This window comes from Ammospiza nelsoni, chromosome 4 (assembly GCF_027579445.1).
Source record: "Ammospiza nelsoni isolate bAmmNel1 chromosome 4, bAmmNel1.pri, whole genome shotgun sequence".
In the NCBI taxonomy this organism is placed as follows: Eukaryota; Metazoa; Chordata; class Aves; order Passeriformes; family Passerellidae; genus Ammospiza; species Ammospiza nelsoni.
In genome coordinates this window covers 40,493,966-40,509,335 of record NC_080636.1, presented here as the reverse complement: position 1 = coordinate 40,509,335, position 15,370 = coordinate 40,493,966, and positions in this window count along the sequence as shown.

Here is a 15,370-nt window from a genome sequence, read left to right as displayed (position 1 = left end):
GGGGGGATAGAAATATTGTCTTCTATAAGAGAATTAAAGAGGAAAAAAAGAGGTAAATAATCTAATGTGGCTCAGGGCTCCCTCGTGTTTTACAGAAGGCTTCTTCCATAGGCTCTCCTTGTGATTCTTTTGCTTCATTTTGGCCTCCTGTGTTCGTCAGTCACTTTTTAAATTTTGGCCTGAGAGCCTCCTCAGTGCAGAATGGATAATGGACAATGCTCAGAAGGGTGGTAACTGGAGACAGCCTCAGTAGGAAAGCCCTGGTTCCATCACTTCCCAGTTTGTGCTGGATGGGGATTTTTATTGTATTTCTCTTTTTGCTCATACCATATTTCAGAGACGTGACCAGCTCAGCTTCTTGGGTTTTCAGCAATGTGGGCTGTTTGGTTTTGTTGGTTTCTTTCATTTCCCTGGTGAAAAATCTGATGTCACCAATGCACTCAGAGTGTGCACAAACCTTGAGAGAAAAGAGCAGATTTGTTTATTGAAGAACATCCCCATGTTACTTCTGGTGGCAGGGAAGGTGTAAAGGCAGAAAATGATTCAAACCCCCTATGTCCTTCCTGACTGCAAAGTGAGTTTTTAGGAATATGGAGCACAATGAGCCGATAGACTCACTAGATGGCTTTTTCTTTTTCTGGTTTATTTCATCATTTCCATTTAACCCTGTTTACAAGGCACAAGTCTCCCCAGGTTCTCCAAAGTGAGCCTATGGGCAGTAATGGATATCGCAACTGTGTCTCAATATCCAGCTGCTCTTTGTGTGCTGGTGGGGAACGGCTGCAGGGCTGGCTGGGGTGCCCTGGGTGAACCTGCTGCTCACACAGAAATATTTCTGATTAATGGCACTCAGTGGCCATTTAGTTTGGGCAGTTGCTGATCCTTGGTACAGACTGTTGGGAAGGTGGGACAGCAGAGAAAAAGCAGATGGAATTAATGGAAGTATGGAAACTGTTCAGAGGGAAGGAAAGCCAGCTCACTCTTTGTCCTCTGCCTCTATAGATGGAGGATTGGGGTCACAAAAGCTCCATGTGGGTTTAAGATCCTTGAGAATGGCAGGAACGGAGAAATTGAGTGACTGGAACAGAATGTGGATGCAGCTCTTCCATCCCTGCCCTCAGTGAATGAAATTCTCTGCTCTCTGCATTCCAACCTTACAGAGCCTTTTCCTTTCAGCCTGGATGGTGTCACCTCTGTGCCAGGCAGCAGCCCCAGTGCTGAGGCACAGATAACTGGAGCAAATCACTGCAAACCCTCCTGGAGGCTCTGCATTATGCATGCACCAGCTCTAAAAACGGACAATTAGAAAGACACCTCTTTTAGAAATGCTCTTGTAGTCAGTACAACAAAACCTGATTTCTTCAGGTTCCAGTGCAGAATGGGTGGCTACACAGCATGTGTACAGATTTCTGGAGACACAATACAAGGGGGATGGCAATAATAACCTTTTTCTGTCACCAGAGAGTCTGCACAAAGATTCCAGCAGCATTTTGTACAGTATGATAAAAAATGTGTGAAACCCTCAGCATCAGTGGAGGTTCAAAGTGAAACAGAATCAAGCAGAGTAAGGCACCCATAAAGAACAGAAATAGCTGAATGATATTAAGGAAGCTAAGATAACTGGAAATATTAACAGCACCATGGCTTATAGAGTCTGCGTCTGCTAACAAAGGCAATCTTTAGCACCCAGGGTCTCCATCCAGTCTGAAAACACTTGAATGACCAAAATAGGAAAAGCTTGGGTTTGCAATGGTAATTTGAAGTCAAGACACTTGAACTCTGACCTCTCCATACAAAGAGAGGCCTCCAGTCTCTGCCAGCACCCCAGTGCTGAAGGATGCCTGGCTGCCTGTGGCACAGTGAGCACAGGATGGGGACTGTCTGTGGGAAGGCAGGAAGGGATCTCCTGGGAAGTCTCCCCCTTTAGGGAGCCTGGGACCTGCAGCAGCTGGCCCTGGCGAGGTTTGTGAGACACTTCCCATCCCTAGGGGACAAAAGGCACAGGCCCAGAGCCCTCCCAAAGGTACTCAGTCCAAAATGGAGTGGTGAATGAAGTCTGCTTTGAGTCTGAAATATCCATGGATCTCTAAAATCAAACCCCAAAGGTTTTGTGTTCAACTGTTGCATCTCCATAGGATCTGTGTTCTGGAGGCTTTTTCTGTGGAAGTCTCCTGCTTGTATCTGAGGCTGAAACCAGCTGAGACAAAAGTATTTATTTTGGAGGGGTACTTTTTGTGTTTTTACCACTTACAGCTACACATTTGTGTTCAAAAACAAAGGTCAGAGGGTTGTGTTCATTAGAAATATTTTTTAAATGTGTATCTCTAAGCTCTTCAAAGTCCAGAATAATAAAGAACAGAATTGTAGAAAAGGAGGTTTAGGGAAGATGAGGAAAAAAATTAATACATTTGTTTTTGGACTTGTTTTTGTGATCCACATTTCTTACATAGATGGAAGTTTTAAATCAAGTAAATGAAACCGTTCTGGAGTTCACCTTTGAGCACAGGGCAGAGGCAGAGATGGCTCCAGAGGTCCCTGTGCCAGCAGCCAGCAAGGGCCAGTGTCATTCTGGTTAAATTCAGAGCATGTTCTGACAGCACAGGCCCATCTGCTCAGCCTCTGCCTGAGAGCCAGGTCTGCACAAGTGACACAGAGATGCAGCTCCTGGTCTGCTCTGATGGTTTTGCCCCTTCAGATGCCTCCAAGAATTTTTCAACTGCCCAAAAGTTTTCCAACAATATGAGAAAATGGGCAATGAATGCAGGGGGGCAGAAAGGCAGATTAAAAAAAGGAGGGAAAAAGCCAATAGTGGATGGATGGATGGATGGATGGATGGATGGATGGATGGATGGATGGATGGATGGATGGATGGATGGATGGATGTAGGCTCTGCTGGAAAGGTCAGGATGTTACTGAGCTGGGGGTGGAAAGGCAGTGGTACTGATTGTTGTATCAATATTCACTGGGAGCCATGCAGATATTCTGATGGACCTTCAAATGTTTTTGGCAGTTGGGTGGTGTTTGCATCTGCCATGAAGAAGCCCCACTCATTCCTCATACCTGCTCCATGTGCCCAAAGAAGAGGCAGTGCCCTTCATTCATCCCTGTTCTGTGCTGCTTGGAACTCACATTCCAGTGTGGTAAATTCACTGTGTCTTACAGTGCTGCAGCCTGGCTGCACCAAACTGGCTGAGGGTAAAATATTTCAGTGCAGTGATTAGCACAGCTTTGTTCCAGAAGGTTTCCTGCACAGGATATGATGTATAGATGACCTCAAGTAAAGAAGAAAAAAGAATATTAATACATTATTTTTAAGGAGGGAAAGCACACATGGGAAGCGGAGTAACAGTTCTGATCCATAGTGGAGAGAGAAAATGTGGGACAAATAATTCAGCAGAAAGTCAGTTTTGGCAAGTGAGAGAGGCAGAGACACCTGAGCAAAGGCCTCACAGACACTGACATGTGGGTGTTGCAAACTGAACCAGTGAAGAAATAAACCAGGGTAGGTGTAAATATGCAGATTTTTGATGTGAAGGAATCAGAGTTTTGAGTTAAAGCTCAATCTCACCCTGCAAGCTGGGCAGGAGCTGGTGTGCACATGAGTTCAGCCTTCCATGGACAGAAACAGGGGGAGTAAAGAGGACACTGTCTCTTCAAAGCATTTGGGATGCACCTTGTGGTGCTGGAGAATAAAAATAAGGAATTTCCAGGTATCATTATGATTAAATGAATGGAAGTAGTATGGTATGGTTTTAATTTGCAGCTTAATTTTAAAAATGAAACAACAAATACAAAACTGCAGAGGTGGGGGAGGTTGGTTGCATTTGTTTTGTTTGTTTTAGGAAGGATATTTTCTTTCCCCCAGTTTGGGCTACAGATGGATCTCATGGGATTTGCCTTCTGGCGTATGGGAGATATTCAGGCTTTCAGCTTTCATTACCACTTTGTTCATTATTGTGCCTTGAGGAGCTATAAATAACACATGGCTAATTTGTGAATATGGCACATTCCAGGGGATGTGTATATTTTAACCAGGGCACCTTCTGACATTTGGTAATTGGTTTGTAGGTCTGTTATATAATTTCATGAGCATTAAGTTGCTAAGAGGAAAAAATCTAAATTTATGTGATCCAAAATCTGCCCTCATTGCACCCCTACAGCAGCTGTGCTCCTTCCAGGTGTAACTGAGGACAGATTTTAAGTCAACAAGCACATCAACTGACATCTGTTTTTTCATTCTTTGCAGTTTTAGTAAAGCAGTAGTTACATTCCTCACTGCATCTTTCTTTTAATTAAAATTTTTTCTGTCTGTGTGTGTCCAGCACTGAACAGCTCCTAAGGTGCAGGCAGATTTTGTCTGGTGAGAAATGAGGTTTTGTTGGAAGGTACCTGTTTGATATTGGGTGTGTTTTGGATGTTAGTTAGAGCATGTCATGTGGCTCTGGCATTTCTGCAGCTGAGCACTGAGAACATCTGCAGGCAGATGCTCATGTGCTCCCTCCCCTTAGCTCCCACCCCAAATTAGCTTTATTTCCAAATCCAGTTGGCTCTCAGGCTGTCTGGTAATCCTGCAGTCCTGGAGCCTGGGCATCAGGCCTTGGAGATGGGCTGGGGACTGATTTGAGGCTTTGTGTGAGAAGAACCTGTCTGAAATAACAGCATAGGACATGGATTAATAGAGAACAGTATCTTCCATTTTTGTATTACTGGAATCAAAAGTACAGAGCAACTGAACATTTCCCTGATTTCCAGGTTGAGTTGTCAGTGTTTGTTGTCTCCCCTCCACAAGAGAAGACACCTCTGTGTGCATTCCCACAGCGCCCTGGCTTCCCTGGCTGTGCCATTCCCAGCCAGGGAACGCTGCAGCCGCAGCTGGGGCTGCCATTGCTGTCCCTGCTCCCGGGACAAAGGTGCCATGGGGCAGGAGCGGCTGCTAGGGAGCAGCCAGGGCACGAGAGCAGCTCCTGGCACAGTCCCTGCCTTTGTTCCCCAGCGCCAGAAACGGGCCCTGCTTCAGAGCGGCCATGGCTCTCTGCCCTACTCTGAGTCAGGCCTGGGTAATGCCACCATTTTGTGTCAGGTTCTGGGGTCACTCCGCCATTTTGTGTTGGTCTGTAGGGGCACTCCGCCATTTTGTGTTGGTCTGCGGGGTACTCTGCCATTTTGTGTCGATCTGTGGGGCACTCCGCCATTTTGTGTCAGGTTCTGGGGTCACTCCGCCATTTTGTGTGGGGCTGTGGGGTACTGCCCCATTTTGCGTTGGGCTGTGGGGCACTCTGCCATTTTGTGTGGGGCTGTGGGGTACTCTGCCATTTTGTGTTGGGCTGTGGGGCACTCCGCCATTTTGTGTCGGTCTGTGGGGTACTGCACCATTTTGTGTCAGTCTGTGGGGGCACTCCGCCATTTTGTGTGGTGCTGTGGGCCACTCTGCCGTTTTGTGTCAGGCTCTGGGGTCACTCCACCATTTTGTGTCAGGCTGTGGGGCACTCTCCCATTTTGTGTCAGGGCATGGATTACTCTGCCATTTTGTCCAGCCATGGGATTAGTTTACCATTTTGTGTCAGGCTGTGAGTTACTCTGTCATTTCTTGTGTGGACAGAGGCTGGATAAGATTCAAGGGCTGAGGTGTCTCATAAGAGTCAGAACATCCTAGAGCTGCTTCTCTGGCTTCCTTTGGCCCTCCATGTCTTTGCTTCCCAAGTGGTAATGTTATTTACAAGTGCGTTGTTCTACAGTTCCTGTAACTTTTGGACTTGAATTCTGGCACGTGAACAGCGAGTAACATGGCCTAGAAACTGAAGTGAGGTCCATAACCTGGGAGCCTGCTCAGGGATTTGTGGGCACTGGGGACTTGTACCCTCCACCTTATGAGCTGTGGATAATGGATAAAATCAGACAACTGGGGGCATTGGGGGGGAGGAAAGAAGATCAACCTGGATCTGAAATTCTGAGGACTTCTATGTTTCTCTTACATTTTTCAAGTTCTTCTACTTAAGCAGTACAGTATTAGTGTATGTAGAGCTAATGCCTTGTAAAAGAGAAATATGGCAGAAGTTCACGGAAACCTCACAATTTCCTCTTCCTGATCTGAGTCTGGTTTTTTTGCAGCACGGATCCCACCATCCCAAGCCGCTGCACTGAGTGCAAAGGTGAGATTTGCCTGCCTGGCCAAATGTCCCCACTGTCCCTGCGTGGCTCTGGCTGCCCTATGTGCTGAAGAGCAGAGCCACCTGTGCCTTGTTGTGACATTGGAAATGCCAAGCTCCTGCCATGGATGTTGCCATGTGTCAATGCAGGAGGGATTGAGGCAGCTTGGGCTGTAGCAGGCTGGCTCAGACCAGGCAAGACCCCAACATTTTGCCTTTCCTTTCCAGAGCTTCACTTCTGCTGGCACGTTGGAAACCCTGAGAGGCTCCAGGTAGTATCTGCCTTGTGCAGAATGCTGCTGGAACTGCGGGACATTTTACATCAGTGCATCAGAGCCAGGAGGAGGGATGGGGTGCCTGGAACACTCGTGTGCTGTGGGGCAGGGACAAAGGCGGGGCTCTCTCATTCCTACAGGCAACGTGAATGACTGCAGTGCTGTGAAGTATTGCCCAAGAGGAGTCACAGTTATTTTCCTGTTGCTAGGTGGAGATCCTTGAACGTGTCTGGAGCCTGTGCTTGGGAACAAATGGTGTTTTTGCAGGGTCTGATGGTGTGACAGCTCTCCTGCTGAGCCAAGCTCCTGGCCTCTCCTGTTGAATTCTGGAGCCAGGCCCTGCTGCCTTGGGCTGGAGCGTGCTGCAGCCCTGCCAGCAGTGTGTGAGGCCATCAGCTCTCCCAGATCCTGGTCCATGTGGGCACATGGGTCTCTTCCCAGAGGCTGTTTGTGCCAGGCAGGCAGGCAGGGGTTTCCTCAGGCTCCTGTGATGTGCTCCTTGCCTCAGGAGGGCGTCTCCTGCAGAAGGGGCTGCACTGCAGTGCCGAAGGGTCTTGTTTGGGCACCTTGGTGTTGTTACACGGGCTCTTGGCTCCTGCTCACAATGCTGGGCTTGGCCTTTTAATGAGTCCAGAAAAATGCCAGTAAAAAAATCAGTCTGGGTTTTTTCTTGAGGAAAAGGCAGTGGTTCTAACAATGCTTTGCAAGCAGTTTTTGTCAGTTTTTGTCATCTTTGAACATGTCCAAGCAGTCACTGAGGGGTTATACTGGGCTGGCTTCAGCTGTGCAATGCTGGAACTTGAAATACTCTGGGGTTTGGTACTTTTTACTGCATATGGCCATAAAATAGAGACTTTCCCATAAAGCAGGTTAGGGAGGATCTTTGATACTTCCATTCAAAGAACAGCTCTTCCAGAGGGTGGGCATTAGCAAGATGGTGGTGTCACATTTTCCTGACAGGGTTCTGCCTGAGCAGATCATTAGGGGAAAGGATCAAAGGCACTTCCTCCTGTTACATTTCACGTGGACGTGAGTGTGGCACTGGCAAACAAGCTCAAGTGGCAAACTCCACAGGAGGGGAAGCTCACTCCTCCCACACATCTATCCTTTACATTTCCTGTCAGTGAGTCACAAACTTGTGGAGTTTCAAAGGAGTTATGTTTTAATCCAACTGCAAGGGCTGATATAGCTCTGATGAGAGACTTGGACATCAGAAGAGATGCTTGGCTCCCCTTCATTGCTAAGGAGCAAGACCCAAATAGAATGTTAAACAATGAACTGTTTAATTCTGACTGGCTTTCCAGTAATCTCCTTGGTCTGGAATTGCTTTTGTTTTTTCCTAAGGGTTACTTATCTAAAAAAAAAAGAATAAATTGCCTATACATTTTTAGCCAGTGCAGTAAACCAGGAAATTTTACTTTTTAAATTTGACTGAAGTAGATTGGTAATTTATTTAATGCTAATTTATTCACGTAATTAAAAATTCTAAATGTTACCAAATTACAAGGCTGATTTAACATGTAAACCTCCTCTGCTCTGTGTCTGCTGGTAGGACACTGAGCTTTCTTCCCTGGACACAGAATATGTAGCCTAGAGCCCAAAGGCACAGGGAGCTCTTAGGTCCTGGTCTCAGGGTGCTCTGCAGGCAGGAAAGGCCCTTCCACTGCTGGATGAAATCTGCTGAACCTGTTGGATTGCCATCACTCACACTGATCTCAGAGTGGGAGCAGCTCCTTGTGCAGCTCAGAGACAGCAAGAGCTGTCCCAAGTTAAATGGTGTTACACAATAGGATGGTAAGGCATGTATCCACAGTCCTTCTCAAACTTTTTACAGATCCTCCAGCACATCTGAAGCGTTTGACAGCAAAGAATAGGCAAGGGCAACAATGATTGATCCATATTTTTAAGAAAAAAATTGAAGCCATATTTCCACCAGGGCTTCGGACAGACATTGATGTATTTATGGAGAAAAGGCCTGCGAGCGCCAGCCTTGGCATCCCTAAAAATGTATCTGCTGCAGGAATTTACAGCTGGGATGGAAGATTCATAGCTGCTCCCTTTATTTATTGGAAACAGCTCTTGCAGCTGAGTAAAGGCATAAATATGAAATTAAATCACAAAAACTCCTTTGAAGTAGTGCTAAGGGTACTTTCTAAACCTGCAGGGCCAGGACAACTTAAAACTGATGTTGAAACACAATTGAGATAAAGAGCATTTACTGATCCATTATTCCATCCCTTTACAGCTAGCATGTGAAATCACAGATTATTGTGGATTGTGTGCTGTGTTCTTATAGGAAATGCTTACCAGTGAGGTTCAAGGGCAGCAGGTTAGATAGAGGTGCATCCATGAATTTCTGACTTAGTGATTTATGGCTTTCAGTCACTGTAAAGTTATTTTTATTGTTTATTTTACCGGCGCGTGGTGTGAGAGAACTTTATATGCTCTTGAAAAACAGCTTCATAAACAGCAACAGGCTGTGATGGGGGTTCTCTGAGGCACAGACAGGGGTGTGAATGGCAGTGTTAGGTTCATGTTCTTTGTCCTTTTAGGTCACGGCAGGTATTTGAAGTGGCTGCAGCTCCATGGGCGCCTGGGACCATGGGAGAGCAGAGCAGGCAGGAGAAAGGGGCCAAACACAGCCCATCCCCAGGAGCAATTGGTGTTTATGTGTTAGTTTGGGTAATGATGATCCTTGGTTTCTACACAGCAAGTTTTCATCTCCACATCTTGTAGCTCCTTATCTCAATTCTGCAGGTCACAAAACTGATTATTTACACCAGCAGCACTAGTATAATTAGTGCTGATTATTCTCTGAGCTTTTTCTTCTTTAATCATCTGTTTAATTGGAACTAAATCCCTGTTTATCAAATAGCGTAGGTTTTAGCATCTGAAGACAGTGGATTTTGTTTAAGTCTTTCCACCGTGAACTCAGGCATTGTTATAAAAGCTTTGGCAATATTTCTGTGGGATTATACTGATTATAACTGGATCAGGGCTTGGCAATTTTTAGTATCTGCCCATTTGTCAAATGTTTTGATGTTATAGTGAGCACTTTCTTTAAAAGTCTAGGAGAAAGAGATGAAGAATAAACAGACTGGACACCCTTATAAATGAGGTGCCGTATTTACACTGTTACTCCACAGCAGAATCCATGTGAGATGATAAGGGAGAATACCCTGAGGAGCAACCTGGAGAAGTTTGAATTGTCTTTAATCAGGAGCTATCAGAATAAAAGCAAATACATGGAGGCAATGTGTGACTGTTTCTCAAAACATCTGAAGAAATAAGGACTGTACCGTGCTTGTGCACGAGGTGCTCTTTGTGTTATCACAGTGTGGTTATGGACAGGACAGAAGAGAAGACAAGGAACACCTGGAGCAGTGGTGGAATGCCTAAGGAAGGGAAGCCAGTCGCGCTTGCTTCACCTCAAATCTCTCAGTAGGGCAGGAACTGACAGTTCTTACCCTTCATTCAGCTTCTGCTGGGGCCTTCTGCTTCCTTCCCCTCCCCTGACCCCCACACACTGCTGTGAAATAGTTACTAATGATTATGAACAGGGTTTTTTTCTAGTTTAAACTCCCTCAGTATGAAGATCTTTCTCCTTCTGTCATTCTCTAACTACTTCAAAAGCCAATGTAATTCTTTGTCATTCACGAGCTCTGGGCATTTTGCCCAATGGGATCTTTTTTCCTTCCCCATTTTGGTAGCTGCAGCACATCTTGTCTAAGGGAAAGGAGCACAGGGGAGAAAAGTCCCCTCTTGATCCCAGCCCATTGCTTAGGAAAGGGACCTGCTGCAGATCCTCACTGATTGTTTGTCCCACAGATTGGAACAGGAAGGGTTTGGGCTGTGCCAGGAACATTTCTGTGGCTGTAACCCCAGTGTCCCCATGAGCTGCTGCAGCCAGTGAGGCTGTGCAGCCCCTCACACCCTCACTGTGTGCAGGGGTGCCCCAGGCCCTCTGCAGGGCACCCCCTGGCCTTGGCCTGCCCAGCTGTGCATCTCCAGTGGGTTTGGGCTGCATTTAAACTGAGTGCTCAAGGTGTTCTCATGATTCTACAGCTAAAGATGTGCTTAATCCTTCCTCTGCGTGGAAAAAAATCCTCTTTTTTACAGTGACTCATGTTGATTTAACATTACCATATGCTGTTGATTGCTTGTTTGAGTTGCATTAATGTAAAATGTTGTAGTTTGGTTTCAGTGACATTATGGAGTAGGGGTGGTGCATGATTTGTAATAGATGATGTGTGACTGCACTCCCTGCAGATTTAGCATGAATTAAGTTTTACTAGAGGAGAAATACTTGCCTGATGAACAAGTTTCTAGAGAGAAAGTGCTCATTGTCTACTCATGGTCTTGTGCTCCTTTCCTTCTTATTTTCCATGACTGTGAAGTTCCATTCTTGGGTGTAATGCAAACTGAAGTCCCAGGCTGTGATTCCGTCCCAGTGCAATTCTGACTCTGAAGCTGGAGTTCACATTTCAGGCTGATGTCTCTCACCAGCTCACTGCAAAGAAAACAGGGAGCAGTGAGATGGGAAACAAGCAGGAGATAGTTCACAGGTGCCTTTTTTTCTTCCTCCTGACCTTCCAAATGTGTGATGCTGCCGAGTTTTAAAGGACAAGCTGTGAGAGGCACCTAAAATGACATCATTAGATTCTATTAGCCTTTTAGATAATTTTTATAATATTTCTAACCTTTCCAATTGCAGTAAATTTACCTGGGCTTTGTTGTGCTTTGAGGTTTTTTATTAGATTTCACATAAAACCATGTTAACTTCTTTGGTTCTGTTTGTCCCTGCTACAAACAGCATTTCATGGTCACCTGTTGTGCTCCTTCCCACAGCTGGCAGCCTGTGAAACACAGGCAGTACCCCAAAACACCTCCATCCCTACCAGTGGCCTAAAATGCTGGAGGAAATGGGTATCAGTTGTAGCAGAGTCCTTTGGTTTTTCCACAGTTGGTGCCACTTTGTGATTTAGGTTTGGAAAGGCCTTTTGGCTGTGGCAGTGAGCAATGCTGGCAGGATGTGGGGTATGGATGGCTGGGCAGGGGTTTGATCCCGTCAGTGTGAAACGAGACCCAGCACAGAGCAGATGCCAAGGGGAGAGCCCTGAGCTCTCTCCATGGCTCTGGGTGGGCTCTGAGCTCAGACTGGGGGGCACAGCTGGGGCAGGCCAGGTTATCCCTGCATCCATCCCCTGCCTGCTGCCACCAGAGTGGGAGCCACTTCCAAGGGAAACAGGGAAACTCCCTCAGCTGGGGCCTGGAAGCACAGGTGGGAGAAAAAAGTGTTACCAATCTGTCAGCCTAGGAAAGGCAAAAATAAGAGAACTATTGATTTTTTGACATCATTGGAATCAGTAATGGATCACTTCCTTGTGAGAAATGACCTGTCCTGGTCCTTTCCAATCCTGCTCCTTTTGTAATGAGTTTTTATTAGGTAACCTATTTTCTGTAAATTATAGCCCAGATTTCTCAACAGATAGCAAACCATCTTCTCAGTAAGAATACCCATTTAATTTCTTATTTCCACTTGGAAAAAATGCACTTTGCAGTAAAGTAAGAGTTGTAAGGGAAGTGATATTTAAAACAGAATTATGGATATAAAAGTGTTCTTTGCAAACCTTGGTTAGGTTTTCTTCCTTGTGGTAAAAAGTTCAACTTGAACCTATTCTCAAATTTTCACCATTTAGGACTTGATGGCAAAGTCCACTGGTGAAGTGGTGAAGACACATTACTGGGTTTGATTCTGTCTTTGAGGCTGATGGGTGTTAGCTGCCTGTGACTGTCTCTGCATTTCTTTGTGTCTTCCTATGATTTTACAGTTTAGGTCACCGGATTTCTCATTGGGGGTGGAGGTGTGACATTGAATACTTTTGGCTATTTTTGTTCTGCGGGTCAAATACTTCACTAAACCTCTGTTTTCTAGTCCTTTCTGGGTAGCCATCAGAGCACTGAGAACGATTCTGCTCAAAATTCCGGCATTTAACCATACCTGACAGAAGGACAACTTCTAAAAGAGTGACATCAGAGGGATTTGTTCTCAGCTTCTCTCTACCCTAAAAAAAAAAATCTTTTTACTGTTCTCCAGATAATTCTGGCATTACACACAAAAGTGGTCACATAAAAAGCACGTTGTGTTTTACCAAAGGTGCAGCATCTTTTTATGATATTAATGTGCAGTTTAATGAGAGAGCCCTGCAATAGGATCAGCCCCATTTATTTGTAGAGCTGTGTTCTGTAGATTGTCAGCTCTGCAGAGAAGTAGAACAGGTTTAGAGCTGATCTTTCACCTGCACACCAGATCCCTTAGGCTTAGTTCTGCTATGAATAACAAAAGGTTTGGTTATGAAAAACAAAAGGTTTTAGCTGTTGCTTTCAATCAACTATTTACTATACCCTGATTACAAGGAATATTTGGCATTACACAGAAACTTCATACACTTCATACACATACTTCTCTCAATGCCTCAGAGCTTGGGATTTCATTCTTTCAGTTGTTCTTATTGTATGTGTACGGGGAATCATGTAAATGGTGAGTTCAGCTTCGATCCATATTGGCTGTGGCATCAACATCTCCTTCCCTCAGTTCCCTATTTCAGCTCATCCAACTGAAAACGTTTATTCCTCAGCAGAGCAGAGTAACCAAAGCCCTCTGAGTCTGTGCAGGCACAGCTGGCTTTGTACCTCTGCCCTGGGCTCAGATATTTTGGGATGTGTTAATGTTTTATGGTGTTAAAACAATTTGTTTATCTGGGATTCCTGTAGGATATCCTGCAGGATAATAATTAGGCTGGGTAATTCCATCCAATCACTGCAGGGCTAAAGAAGAAAAAAAGAGGATGCAGTTACTGAGCAAGGCTCCATCCTGGGCAGTGCTTGTGGATGGCTCCAGGAGCATGGCAGGATTCAAGGGCCCATGGTAGCAAAAAGTGAAGCATGCCACTGAAATCTTATTCCAGGTTTCTGTAGGGTTTTGGCACAGCTTTAATGTTTTAATTGAAAGGAGACCCTAAGTGTGACACAGGGAATTGCTGCTGCTGAATTTTCATGTTATCCAGAGGGTGCCAACAAGGGATATGGAACAGATGCAGTGTTCTCAGAGTAGATGAACCAAGAGAGTAAAACTTTATTAAATACTAAAATATTTCGTATAACAAAGCTAGTTTTGTGCAGTTAGGAAGTTCCAGCCTCTAATCCCCACTACTGAGAGGCTGAGGAAGAATTACCAGGTGAACAGCAAATTCTCAGTGTGAGAGAATTCTGGGGTTTGTGTATTTGCACCCGACTCATGTGACCTCTCTGATCAGATGCAGAAACCCCCATGCACTGAAGGGGTTTGGTCCTGCTCTGTCCTCCCCTGCCCTGCCTTTTCCTCTCCCCTGTCCTGCCCCCCTTAGGGCAGGAGCTGCCACTCAAACACTGCCCAGGGGGATTTGATCCTAAGGATCCTTCATGCCCAAGAGCAGGGAGAGGAGAGTTCCAGCCTTGAATCAAGTCACGGGTGAGCAACTGTGCAGGGGGACTCGGCCATGGTTTTAGAAGAGAACAGGATTGTTGGGTGTGACCTTTACAAAATGGACACTGGGGATCAAATTAAGGGGAGCTGCCAAGGGCAGTGCAGCTCAAAGGGTGACCCTGGCCCATGGCTGAGGGAGGGATGGTCAGGCAAGAGCTTCCTGGGCACGTGAAGGGGGAGATGTGATGTCAGAGGATGAGAAAGGTCAAAATGATGCATAACTTGAGTTCATGGCTGCCTGTGCTGAAAGAACAGTGCCTGGTCCCGTGCCCATGGATATTCAGAGCTTGGATTTGGTGCAGCTCCTGGGAGAAGCTGGCACTGCCCTGGGATTGCTCTGCCTCGCTGCAGGAATGGTCCTCACACGGCCTCCCGGGCTGGCTCCAAGCTGAGCATTGTCCCCTCGGTCTGAGAGGTGAGGAACAGCAAAGAGTCCCCTCTGGACCTCCCTGTGGGCAGCACCACTGATCCCCAGCACAGGAGCACAGGCTCTGCTGCCAGCTCTGCCACTGGCAGTTTCCCTGAAAGGCTGCAGCTGCCTCAGAATGCCTCACTGGAAAGTGTCTGCAATGTAATGCAGCAGCTCTGCTGCTCTGTAGTTTTGGTTAGCACCACGTGTTTTTGTATCCCATCCTAACAAGATAAAAGAGGTTATGGATGAGCAAGGAGAACAGCATAGAGGGTTTTATGTAGCAGTTGTTAAAATTAGTGCTCCTACTTCACAGAAATTTGTAACAACCATTTTCTGTGTGTTCCACATTCCTCTTCTTTTTTCCCCTTTCTTTTGTACACCACAAAGCAACAAACGCTCCTCTCCCTCTTGCCATTTATCTTTTCCTTCCTTTTTCTTAAGGGATAGAAGAGAAAATGCAAAAAAGATTTATGAAAAGCAGAACATCCTTTGAACATTGTGCATTCCATTAAACCCAGCAGAACCAGGGAAAAATCCAAAATGTTGTCAGTTCTGAGGTATCACCCCATCTTCCTTTTTGAATTAAAAGACATATCCAGATCTACTATCTCTCCTTTTAGCAGAGCTGGAACTTGGGAGAATATGTTTGGAACCGCCAAGTCTCAGGGAAATATACAGATTTCAAAGCCCTCATCTCTCAGGAGTTTGTGCCTGAGCCCATGACACAATTTGGTCTTATTTTTGCCAAAGGACTTCAGAAAATTTAGATTAGAAGCTTGATCATTTATATCCTGATAGTTTTTTCTCCAACAGCATCAATTGCTTCAAGTTTCTGAACCTGACAGAGCAATGAGTCATTTATTTTTAAACATAAATAGGGAGAAGCTGTTTTTTAGCATTTCTATTTTCTTCTCCAAAAGGCATGTAACATTAGAACATCTGGACAAATGCAAATCATTTCCATGTGAGCACAAGCTGAAATTTGGCATTCTCAGGCAGATGACATTTATCC